This window comes from Physcomitrium patens, chromosome 3, assembly GCF_059467195.1.
Source record: "Physcomitrium patens ecotype Gransden chromosome 3, ASM5946719v1, whole genome shotgun sequence".
NCBI lineage: Eukaryota > Viridiplantae > Streptophyta > Bryopsida > Funariales > Funariaceae > Physcomitrium > Physcomitrium patens.
Window position 1 is genome coordinate 18,095,565 of NC_143412.1, and position 14,240 is coordinate 18,109,804.

Consider the following 14,240-nt stretch of genomic DNA (forward strand, 5'->3'; position numbering starts at 1 on the left):
ACTACATACTGTCTAGGACAAAAACTCAATGAAAAAGCAATTCAGAGAAGTGAGCCTTCACTCAAAGAAAGATAAAAAAATATAAATAAACAAATATGTATATTGAAAGAGAAACTGGAATAGCTATTGCCAAAGACTAGAAAACATGAAGACTCTTGAAATTAGACTGAAAACAAGAAAGGAGTTGACAAAAGTGAAGAAGGCTTCACTCTTGTCTCTATATATACTATCTAACTAGGGGCTACATGGCGACGTTCTATAGGACCTCTAATATGTGTTGACTTTGTAGGACACATGCCTTGACTTACAAGGCAAGTTTTTCTACGTGTGGGCCATATTATTAGCTTGGTCTTCAAGCTAACAACATGTGTGGCACATGGCCAACTTGTTGATCACATTTTTAATCTAAAAAGTCAATTAAAGACACTTATAAAGTCAAAGCAGTGTCTATGAAGCTTCTAAGAAGCTTCTATATCAAATACTATAGAATTAACTTAATTTGATCTACTTTTACTTCTACCTATTTATATATGTAATTATTGGCTTACATGAGTATATCCGTGACATTATCCCTCCTTCTAGGGACAAGTTCCATGAGGAGCGATCATCATATGTTGAGAAAATCTATGATGCGACGAATTATATTTGCCACATACTCTGATCTTTGTTCTCTTCGAAGATGATAGATAGAGCCTCTCAACCATTCGTAGTGTCCGATACTAGGGCAGGAAGACCACCCAATTATTTGATCATGGTTGAGGCCTTCATAAATTCCTTCAAATAGAATATTTGGAACACCACTAAGAGTTGTTCTTAACTCTAATAAAATCACCAAACATCGGAAGTTCCTTCCTAAGTCGTGATATCAGACGCGTTGTATCTCGCCATCTATTCGGAGAATAACATGTCGTTGTCAAAGATCTTCATCTCGATTGCATCGTCATAAAGGTTGTGACAATTGTAATATCTCATCTAATAGGTCAGCAAATGAAGGTTCTTGAGTTGAATCCACTAGTTGTTAGTTCTCCATCTCTTGAGCGTCACAACTACAAAGAAGCTATAAACAAGGATTGAAAGTAGAATGTTATCTTGCATAGATCTTATTTCTTTTATAAAGAAGGTTTTCATCTTGATTTTGATGGATGTCCTCAATGAAAAGCCTCGACCACCTTTGCTACATTTGCAAGATTCTTTACTAGCTCCCATGTGCATTCACTAATATCATATTCATGCCAATGGACAAGATATTCTAATTTATTTTGGCGCTGCCTTGAATCTAAGACTTCTTCTATTTCAAACTCTTTAGTATTATCCACTTCTATAGAAAGAAGTGGAGCTTGTCGTCTTCTTGGTATGTCCGCTATCTTCTATGGTTTAAGAAGAGACACATGGAATACTGGATGGATTTTTATTGACTCCGATAGATGTAAATGATATGCAACTGGATTGATTTGTACCTAAATAGAAAATGGTCCACGCCTTTTATAGTCCAACTTGTCACAAGGACGAGTGGTCTTGATATTGCGACAAAGTATCCATACTTTATTATCCAAGTGGAATGGTGGTTGTTCTTTTTGATAGACATCTATATTCACCTTTTGTTATACTTGAGCTTCTTTTAACTGCACCTTCATCGTTGCATGAAGCTCTGACAAATGAATCGCCAAATCTTATGCAGCAGGATTATCAACTTTTGAAAAGTCAAAAGTATCAAGTCGTGGATGATAACCATAATTAGCAAAGAAAGGTGTTTGTTTTGTAGAAGAATGTACAGTATTATTATAAGCAAACTCTGCCAATGGCAAAAGAATTGTCCAATCATCTTGTTAGTAGTTAATGGTACATCTTAAATATTGCTCCAAAACTTGATTAACGCACTTCGTTTGTCCATCTTTTTGAGGATGGAATGTCGAAGATAGTTTTATATCGACTTTTAGAATCTTGAAAAGAGTCTGCCAAAATCTTGATACAAATTGAGTTTCGTTATTTGATATAATATCCTTGGGTAATCCATGATAGCGATAGATATTGTGAAGAAAGAGCTTAGCTATTTCTTTACTTGTGATAGATTTTGTACATGGTATGAAATGTATTATCTTAATAAAACAATCTACTATCACGAATATAGAGTCATAAGAACTTGAGATTGAAAGATCCGTTGTCGTGTTGTAACACGAGTATACCGTGAAAATATAAAGAAAGGGGACTTTTATTAATGTTCAGTTACCTCGAATATCGAGAGCAATGACCGATTCTAGTGCCAATATTTAGGGGCCAGTTCAGACACCCCATCACAGTCGGTCAGGGCATACTTACCAATAACGAAATGCTCCGTTCGAGTCCAATAGTGGGAGTCAACAGAATCAAAAGGATTAAATTGATGACTGAGCGAGCCTGACGCAAAGGACCAATTTGATCCAATTACAGGAATATCCAGGTCTTACTACGGGCCTCTTAACCAATATGAGACCTGATTTGGTCGGGCGACTCAATATGGTCCCGATTATAGGGGTTTCGATTCCGTTTCAGGCTGTCTTGGTCTCTGTGCCATTTCAGGGAACGTTGTTCTTGAAAAAAGAACCTTTTTAAAGGCAAAAAATGGAAGAGAAAGCTCTGACGGCAAAGCCAATTCCGGATCCAAGACGGAAGTTTGAAGAAATTCAGAGGCTAGGGTTGAGAGAAAAAAAAAGAGAAAAAAAACATTCAGAAATGGTTAGGGTGGAGGAGAAGATTCAGAGATTCGAGAATTAGGGAGGTTAAGAAAAAGGGAGGATATAAGGTTTTTAGGTAGGGGTCAGAAAAGAGACTTTTGGCGATCAATGCAGAAAGGTCGATGTGTTGTACTAGTGAATCGAGGTTTTAATGAAGTGGGTGTGATTACACTTAATTGTTTTGTGAAATCGAAGTTACGTTTGTGATTGAAGAATTAAAAGGGTGTCTATAGGATTGAGTATGCGGAGTGAATGAAAATTTTTGGGTTAATCTAACAAGATAGTAAATGGATACAAGGTCATGAGTATAAAGTGGTATCAGAGATTAGCAGATTGGGTTGTTCAGGGTTCTTTGTAACGTCTAGAGACCTACCGGCTGGGGCAAAAAGGATTTCGGCAAGCAGTCAAAGGACATCCGTATAGATTTATGGTATATTCTTACAATCGTTTATATTCCAACAGTCAAAAACCGATAGACTGCTTGAATATTAACGAATCTCCATACTACCTTCTACAGCTAGACGCCCGGTGCGTTTTCGAGTAGGAAAGCACGTAATACGACATAAGTGGTGAACCTTACGTGAAAGCTTGAGGTGGAAGGTATTGGATTTCGTTTGATTTTATTTTTATTTTTATGGAGAACGAAAATAAAAATTTTGAAGGATCTTTGGAAGGAGTTTCTCGTGGAGGTTCTTCTAAAGGACAAGGTATGCACATGGATTCGTCTATTGCTAGTATGTTTCAAGCCTTCTCATTATCAATGCAGCAATAATAAAGCAATGATCGAAAAGAAGCTTTGGCAACCAAAGCATTGCAAGCAATGGTCAATAAAATTGATCAATTTGATGGAAGGAATATTTCAAGGTATTTAAGATGTTATGTTTGTGAAATGGAATTAAATGAGGTTTCTGAGAAGAAAATGGTTGAATTATTTGGACTTGCCATGATACCAGAGATAAGAGATCTCATTACATCGATTACGGTTCATTATGGGAATTCATGGGAGGTTTTTTCACATGCATTGAAAGACGAATATTTCTTGGAAGATGCTGATCACGTTACTAAGAAGCTGTTTTTGGAATGGATTGAACGGCCTAATAAGAATTTGTAAGTTATAGAACTACTAAGGGAATTTGAGAGGTAGTACTCTCAATTATCGAAGGTAGAAAAATTGACATTGGAGCCGAATAAAGTTGATCTATTTCTTCAAGCTGCTGACGAAGAATTGCAAGGGAAATTGGAACTCCTTCTTGAAGATAAAGAAGAAGATGAAGGATTGACAACAAAGTGGAAGAACGTTGAAGATGCAGTGGGGTTGCTTGCAAAAAGAGAAAGGAGGAAGGATAGGAGCAATATTTCAAAAATAGTACAAGCATCCAAAGCTCCAGTACATACAACACCACCAACAATGTCTACAGTTCAACCTTCGACATGCTTATCAAAGAAGACAAATATGGGGATGGAAGAAATTATACGAGGAATGCGAGATCTTCAAATCAAATTGGCAAGACTTAAAGAGAATACTTCTACAAACAATTTGAAGAATGTTTCAAAACAAGGATATGTACAAAGATGCATTTGGTGTGATGACGCTTCACATACTAGGAAAGATTGCAATGAATTTAATAATATGATATGGCAAGGAATTATTTGCTGGAAAGATGGGAAGATAGCATTAAAAGATAGGGAGGATCTTCTTCAAACCAATTTTGGCAAGGGAGGAATGAGAGCATTGGTTCAAGATTACTTAAAAGAGCATGAAACAGCAACACGAGAAAGTGCAAGTTATGGTGCTAGAGTAGATGATGACCTTGGTGGAAGTATGGAAACTAGTGAGTTTTGGGCTTCTTCCATTTCTACAATGCAAGAAGGAAAATTACCTCGAGAAGCATTATTGAGGACTGCAGCTACAATATGAGGTGCAACAAGTTGGGAGGATCCTGTTGAGTCTCTTTCAGTTCATGCATATATTGCTAAGAGCCAACATGAAGCTTTGATGGAAGAAAAGAGATGAAGAAATTTTGATGATACGAGAGAAGGAAATTCTTCTAAGAGGCAAACTCGAGGAGACAAGGCTCGGGAGGCAGCTTCACAAGAATTACGTGTAAAGGATACCTCAGCATCATTGGAAGAAAAAACAAGGGAGACAAAAGATAAAGGCAAATCAATTGCTTATAAGCTACTTTCTGACATTGAAGCGGCAACAAATTTGAAAGGGGTGTTGGAAGAACGTATATTAAACGCTAAGGTGGAATTCACATTGAAAGAAGTTTTGAGAATTGCAAAGAAGGAGTTTCATGATGTTATCATTGACAACATTAATCGAAAGAGGCAATTAATGGGTGAAATTGGAATGAGTCATGCTATTGATGCAAGAATATATAAAGATGAAGAAGAGGTTGATATTGGTTACAAGCAACCAACAAATGAAAAGAATGGGTATAATCAACGAGTACATTTTGAAGATTATAGTGATAAGGAAATGAAAACTTTGAGCTATTATACTCGAAAGCATTGGGCGAGGGCAACTACTGAGGTATTGGTGAAAGTAGGAGATATAGAAGAACCAATTGTTGCTTTAGTCGACCATGGTTTTGAAATAAATCTCATGTCTAAAGATCTTTATAAGAAGCAAAAATGGCCAATTGATATGGAACATGGATGGGCAATACGAGCAGCTAATAATACATGGGGCGAATTATATGGAGCTTGTTCAGATGTCAAAATTCGGATTGGAGATGTTGCGACGGAGCAACATTTCTTTGTTTAAGATACAACATCTTATCCGTTGATTTTAGGACAACCTTATATTATGGCAACACGGATGGAAACAAAAGTACTTGACAATGGTTCTGCTTATAGAAGGGTACGTAGCAAAGATGGGAGGAAAGCTGTACAATTTCTAATACTACTTCCTAACCATAAACGGGATCGAGATAGGTTGAGGGAAAAACCATTGCCAAAGATTGTTAAAGGATTTAAGGATTTTGGGGAGGTACCACTATAAAGCAAGATTATGGAGGTACAAAAGAGGAGGTACTCTCGCGAGATGAAGGTGCCTTTGATGCGAGTTTTATTGGTATTTTGGAGAATGGAAATATTATGTATAAGAAAGTTGATGATTTTAAAAGAAAAGAAAGAAAAAGATTATATAATATTGAAGGAGAGTTAAGCAAGTTAGGTACATTGTAAGATGATGAGAGGATTTTAGGTGTTTATGAAGAAAATGGACTGGAAGATTCATTGGAATTGATTACAACTATTAGGTTAGAGGATAATGATAAGATTGTTGAGATTCATTCGAGAGAGGTTTATACCATATTTGAATCTTTTCAAGCACCAGAAGTCACTGTAGAGACGAGATATAAAACGGCAGATAAGAAGGTAAAGCCTGTTGCCGGACCATTACTAGAAGATTTTAAGGAACAAATGGGAGAAGCATCAAAAGAAGCAAGTTTAAGGACATCCGTATAGATTTACGATATATTCTTATAATCATTTATATTCCAACAGTCAAAAATCGATAGACTACTTGAATATTAGAGAATCTCCATACTACCTTCTACAACTAAACGTCCGATGCGTTCTCGAGTAGGAAAGCACGTAATACGACAACGTGTTAACATGAAATACTCAAGGTTCTTGTGTTCTATATACACGGTGACTGGACTGGAAGCGCCTTCTAGATAATGATGCCATTTTTGAAAAGAATCGACAATTACAAGAAGTTCTTTGTGATGGATCTCATAATTGATTTCTGCTGCTGAGAATTTTCTTCAATGAAAGGCTACTGGATGAAGTTTATCATCTGTTCCCATTTGTGAAAAAATCGTACCGAGAGCAAAATCTGATGCATCTATTTCTATAAAGAACGCTTTCAAAAAATCAACATGATACAAGATTGGTGCAGAAACAAACGTTGTCTTCAAAGATTCAAAAGCAACTTTCGTTTCTTGATTCTATTGGAGTTTGTCTTTACAAATCAAACGTATAAGTGGAGCTGCAACTCGAGAGAAGTCTTTGATAGAGATCCGATAGTAGTTGGAAAATCCCAAAAAATATTGGACATCTCTTACTATTTTTGAGATCTTTTAATCTATAATAGTTTGAACTTTCTTAAGATCTATCATTTGAAATGATGTAACATAAGAAATCGACTTGAATAGTATGGAATACACACTTTTTTATCTTGGCATAGAATCCTGCATCTCTTAATTTTTGTAACACATGACAAACATGAAGTTCATGTTCTTCTGGATTCTTAGAATAGATCAAGATGTTGTCTAGATAACAAACCACAAAATTGTCCAAAAACTCTCAAAAAATATCATTCATAAGATGTTGAAAAGCTGTTGGTGCATTTGTAAGTCCAAAAGACATGACGTTGTATTCAAAATATACATACCTAGTTCAAATCTTATTGAGTCCTCGATAATCAATACACATCCGTAATGATCCATCTTTTTTCTTCACAAATAGAATTGGAGTTCCTTCCAGAGATTTAGAATGGCATATGAAATTTTTGGTTAGATTTTCTTCAATATACTCGTTGAGTTCAATCAACTCATTTTGTGATAAACTGTAGATTGGTCTGAATGGCGGTTGTGCTTTTTCTTGAAGGTCAATTGAATAATCATAGGGATGATGTTCTAGGAGTTTATTCGTATTTTTTTTTTCAAATACATCTTGAAATTCTTGATATTGGCTTGGAATGTCGCGTGAAGTCTTTGCACCATTAGAAACGGGTGTGGCATAAATAATATATGGTGATTCTTTCATAATAGCATACAAGAAAGTTTTTGCACCTATAAATACGGGTTTAATTGAACTGGACTTATGACTCTCTACTTGATTAACAACATTGTTGATTATACTTTTATAAAAAGTAAGAGTTCGGAAAATCCAATCTATTTGAGGGTTGTATTTTTCTAACCACAATAAACCTAAAATGACTGGATTAGAAGGAGATCTAATGATATTAAATACTACAAAGCTATTATGACCATTGATTATTACTTCTATAGGAAGGATTTTGTGAGTAATATCTCCAAAAGACAATGGACAACCATCTATGACTTTTACATGAATAGGTTTAGTTTTCTTTACTAAAGATATGCTATGTCTTTTAGTAAATTCTTCATCTAAGAAACACGCTGAGGCTCCTGAATCTAACAAAGCAGTGGCTTTGTAATGTTTAGGTCCTAAAATAACATTTAATGTAAAACAAGGAGAGGGTTCTGAGAAAAGAATAGGACCTTTACTAGATGTTGTGCAAGGTTCCAGCCGCATGGTCCCTATTATAGCTGGATAAATTTATTTTCCAACATATTGACTTCTTTGACAGCCATACTCTTCATTTTGTGGTTGCGTCTTTTCTTTGGATAATATTTAGTAATGTGTTTTGATTCTTCACAATATAAATATAATCCTTCTTGACAACGACAAGTCTTTTCTTGTTCAATAAGAGCTTTGAAACATATTGCATCGATTTGCATATCTTTTACTTCTGAAGATATGTGTTGAGAAGACGTAGGTGTTGCCATTGAATTGTAATAATGTTGACGCCTACTTATGTGACTCTCAGATCGAAATTCAAAAATTTGATTGTCATATTTTACAGCAAAATCAATTGCTTGATTCAATATTTGAGGATCAAATAAATTGAGCATCAATTTTTTTACCTCATATTGTAGTATATAAAAAAATTGGCTAATGAGTGAAGCATCATCCCACTTGGTATCAATCGTAAGTTGTCAAAATTGTGAAGCATATGTTGTTACAGATCAATTTTCTTGTCGCAAGATATGGATCTTATTTGTTGCAACATGAACTGTATCATGTTCTCCATACATAGATCAAAATTCCACCAAGAAAGCTTCTAAATTATCCAATATTGGATCTTGTCGTTTAAGAAAAGATGAAAACCATGATAATGCAAAACCAAAAAGTAGTATTGCAATAAACTTGACTTGTGATCCTAGAGTTGGATAGCTTTGGGGTTGAAGTTCGATTGTCAATTGTACTTGATTGATGAATCCTCAAAACTTTAATCTCGTACCATCAAATTTCTTGGATAAGGCAATTTTTGGTTCTCTAGCATTTGAATGGGAGAAGGGACATGATTTGATATAGATGTTGAGGCAGCTCTGACCATCTTTACATCTCTACTTTCTATTATTCTTCTTCCTCCTTCTATTGGTGAATTAAGTTGATGCATCACAAGCATTAATTGCCCCTGTTGTTCTTGCATTTGTGTCATTGCACTCTTCAATTTGACAAGTTCTACCATAGTAACACCTAGAAAAAAAATGTCTAATATTGCTTAAGACAAATAAGAGAATGGACTTGAGAATAAAGAAAATACTAAAAATAATATCAGTTTAAAAGAAAGTAATCCGCAACTCTTAATACGCTTATGTCTTATCAAGAAAAAGGGGTAATCCACTCTTAATCAAGAAAAGACAAAGCTTTGATATTGTAAGTGTACTCTTGTCAATCTGTCAAGGATAAGAACTCGATGAAAAAGTAATTCAGACAAGTGAGCCTTCACTCAAAGAAAGATAACAAAATATAAATAAACAAGTATGTATATTGAAAAAGAAACTCGAATGGCTATTGCCAAAGACTAGAAAATATGAAGACTCTTGAAACTAGACTGAAAACAAGAAAGGAGTTGACAAAAGTGAAGAAGGCTTCACTCTTATCTCTATATATACTATCTAAATAGGGGCTACATAGCGACGTTCTTTAGGACCTCTAATATGTGTTGACTTTGTAGGACACATGCCTTGACTTACAAGACAAGTTTTTCTACATGTGGGCCACATTGTTAGCTTGGTCTTCAAGCTAACAACATATGTGGCACATGGCCAACTTGTTGACCACGTTTTTAATCTAAAAAGTCAATTAAAGACATCTATAAAGTCAAAGCAGTGTCTATGAAGCTTCTAAGAAGCTTCTATATCAAATACTATAGAATTAACTTAATTTTATCTACTTTTACTTACTTCTATTTATTTATATATGTAATTACTAGCTTACATGAGTATGTCCGCGACACATACTTTGGAACTTTAAGGCAAAGAAGATGTATGTCAATTGCTCTTCAATATGTGACAATACCTCCAATTATTTGGACAAATATCATTAAAGGAATTATATATGCAGCCAACTATTTAAGAAATGCGGTAGCAATTTAGTAGTGACATCAAGTTCAAAGCTATAGAGCTTAAGGTGGATTTTGTGACTAGGAGGAGTTTGAGATTGAGTTTAGGAATCAATTTTGGCCCATCAATGTGAAGAAGATAGCACGTGATTTCTTAACAAATCTTATACAAGTTAGGTTGATGTAAAATTATGTCTCCTGATTTAAGTCTTTATATCTCTAAATTGACAATGATTTGGAGGTAGAGATGATAGATCAATTCCTATGAGGTTTGAAATCTAAATTCCAATGAAAGGTGGAGTTAAGGAATCCACAAACATTTGAAGAAGCAATTCAAATTACAGAGATGGATAATGCTATAGATTTCAAAAATCATGAAGCACGACCTATAGTGCAAAGCCTTATGTCACTATCTAAAATTACAATATAACAATCAATACAAATGGAGATTGATATCTTATAAGTATTATTGATACCACAAAGATGACAATTAATGGTGCAAAAAGAATTGTGCTTCTATTTTTGAGAGTCAAGCCATCAGATCGAAGGTTGCCTAAAATGTCAAAGTACAAGTATCAACAAGACAAGGCAAGTTTACAATCTCAAAACTCATCAAGTTGTTAATAAGTAAAAATATAAAAATAGGATTCTCTAGTGAAGGCATTAAGGGCCAGTATTGGAGGTAGCTATTGTCTCTTAAAGACAAATGGCATAGCCTTAGACAACTATAAAAAGAGTTGACGGGTGCTTCTAATGGGATTACTAAGAGGATAACCATATCTAGTGCTTGTAGATTGTAGTTCTACAAAAAATTACATTTCAATTGAAATTGTTGATTGGCTTAGAATTAAAACCAAGGAAATCAAAGGAAGAAGTTATATCTTACAGATTATTGAGAGAACGTAGTGAGTGAGACGTCAGAAGAAGAAACCTTGAGATTGATAGATACCTATGTCTTAAGAGAGAAATTCAAGGTAACAAAGCTAAGATATGATGTTATCTTCAGTATGCCATGGCTGAAGATGGAAAATAAGTAAGTTATTTGGCTAGCAAGGACCCTCTCTTGTAAAGATAGAAGATGCAAGGTGACTCTTTGCACTTCAACATCAAGTGAAGAACAAAGACAATCTGCAAATAAAGACTTATTTGTAGAGATGACCTTTATGAAGAAACAACTACAATATGAGCAATTAATATATATGGTAGTTCAAATCTTGTATGAGTGGTTGGAAAGACACTTGAAGGGATAGAACGGATGGAGCAACTCATATAAAAATATCATAATGTTTATCCAATCGACCTACTTAGTGGCGTACCTCTTGATCAAAGTACCCTCATTCAAATGAAACTATTGTTTGGAGCCAAATTAACAAGTTGACCAATTTTTTACCTAGTACCAAAAGAACTTAAAAAGTTGTTGTGTCTTATTACATATTATCTTGTTTAGGAATGCACCGAGCACCTAGCTGTCAAAGGTGAGGTTGTATTTTACAAGTATCCAAGAAACCCTAATAGGTTTCACCCATATAAGAAAAATACTATCAAAATTTTAATTCAAAAGTGCTAAAAAATACTCTTCTTAGTAGCTTTAATCATACATAAATCCCAATTATGTTATTACTTTCATATTTAAGCAATTTAGATTTTTCTTATGAGCCCCAATCCTAATCAATGAGCTTTAGTAACCTGTAACATCTAATTTGACAGTCCAATTGATGTAAAATTTTGAATGCGATTGTCAATATAAATCTTCTATATGTTCAAGAAATTTTAGTCCTATCCAACATACAAATTGTGAGAAAACCTCCAAAAATTGCATTGATGTTACTCAGCCGCAACCTTGAAAAGTGAAGCAAAAATCCAAGCAGTGATTTCTCCTTCTCCAATTATTAACTTTAACTCAAAATTGGTTTGCAGCTTGATCTTTAAATCCTTCAAAACCATGCCAAATTTTACCTTGATCCGACAATTAAATCTTCAGATATCATAGAAACCCTTCTCAACCCCAAATTTCCAACTTCTCAAACCCTCTTGTGCTAAAAACTAGATATCTCTAAATCTTGTCATTAGATTATCACAAAATTTTGTATACACTTAGCACACTTAATAATCCAAATAATATCAAATTTTGAACCATAGATGCTACACTAATTGTACGAACTAGCCAAAATTACTAGCCCTATTTATATTATATAAAATCCAAATCACCAATACAAACCCTAACTTTGAATAAGAATTTTTAAGTTTTCAAAAATCCTCCAATAACAACTCTTATGCCTCTAGAAAGAGCTTCAAGCTAACTCTAAAATCCTATCCTCCAATCTTCAAATGAATCCCTATTTTGCCCTAGGCCATCGTTTTAGAGGCCAAAGATCTGATTTCAACCCTATATTACAAACGGTCAACCCTCGGGTATCAATCTAACCTATATTAAGGATTTTTTAGTCCAATCCTATTCTTAACTTAATCCTAGTATCAACTATATTAATTATTTACCTCTTCTAACCTGATTTTATGAATTTATGGTCTTTATAAGGTAGTAGAAGAGTCTCTATAACCTAGAAGGTAAAATTAGTAATTAATTTTCAACCTACTAACTAATAAGATAAGAAAATAACCTAAGAGGCTTTTATAGAAGCCATGTTTAGATACCTCAAATTATAATTGAACTAAGATAATTAGATATTAATTAGAAATTTAGTTTTGATTATAATTTCACTATATAATCATATTACATCACGACAGCGAAAGATATTGGACAAACTCTAGAAGAAAGGCTTCATTTGAAAAAGCATATCACCATGGAAAATACCTATAATCTTTGTACCTAAGAAAGATAGTAGATTTGGCCTTTGCATCGACTATTAAGGTTTCAATAAGCAAATTATTCAAAATACATATCCACTTTCACATGTGGATGATCTTTTTGACCAACTTTGAGATGATATTATGGACATACACATATAAGCTAGTAATTATATATATAAATAGATAGAAGTAAATAGAAGGAGATGAAAGTAAATTAATTCTAAGAAAGCTTCCTATAAGCTTTATAGACAGTGACTTTATAGATGTCTATTGTTGATTTTTAGGTTAAAAACTTGGTCAAGAAGTTAACCATGTACCACATATATTAGTGGCTTAAAGAACAAGCTAATTATGTGGCACATATATAAAAAAAACTTGCCTTGTAAGTTAAGACATGTATCCTAAAAAGTCAACACATATTAGAGGTCTTATAGAATATCATCATATAACCCCTAGTTAGATAGTATATATTGAAACAAGTGTGAAGCCATCTTCACTCTTGTCAATTTTTTTCTTGCTTCTAGTCTAGTTTCAAGAGTTTCAAGTTTTCTTGTCTTTTGGTAATAAGCTATTTTAATTTCTTTTTAATATATGTACTTCCTTATTTTTATTTTGTCAATTTTTTTTTGACATAGATTTTATTGATTTATGCATCATCTTTCAGTTCATGTCCTTGACAAATTGACAAGAGTATATTTACAATATCACAACTTTATCTTGTTTTGATTAAGAATGGATTACCCCTTTATCATAATAAGACATAAGCCTATTAGAAGTTACAAATTACCGTCTTCTAAACTAATATTATTCTCAATATTTTCTTTATCCTTAAGTTCTTTCTTTTACTTGTCTTCAGTAGTATTAGATATTTTTTTGAGTCTTATTATAACAGAGCTTGTTGAAATGAAGAGTGCAATGGCACAAATGCAAGAGCAATTGAGAGAATTGATGCTTACAATGCATCAACTTAGCTTACTAATACAAGGATCAATAAGAATGATAGGAAGTGAGGATATAGAGATGTCACGGACATACATATAATTACCTATATGAATAGATAAAAGTATGTAAAAGTAGGTTAATTGTGTAATATCTTCTAGAGAAGCTTCTTAGAAGCTTCATAGACGCTGCTTTGACTTTATAGGAGTCTATAGTTGACTTTTAGGTTAGAAACTTGGTCAACAAGTTAGCCATGTGCCACGCATGTTGGAAGCTTAAAGAACAAGCTAACTACGTGGTCCATCCATAGAAAACTTGCCTTGCAAGCAAAGGCATGTGGCCTAGAAAGTCAACATATATTGGAGGTCTTATAGAACATCGCCACGTGGCTTCTAGTTAGATAGTATATATAGAGGCAAGAGTGAAGCCCTCTTCACTCTTGTCAACTCCTTTCTTGCTTCTAGTCTAGTTTCAAGGGTCTCTAGTTTTCTTGTATTTTGGCAATAGCCATTCCAGTTTCTTTCTTAATATACATATTTCTATTTTGTCCTATTTCTTTTTGAGAAAAGTCTCACTTACTCTTTAGCTTTCATCGAGTTCTTGTCCCTGTCAGATTG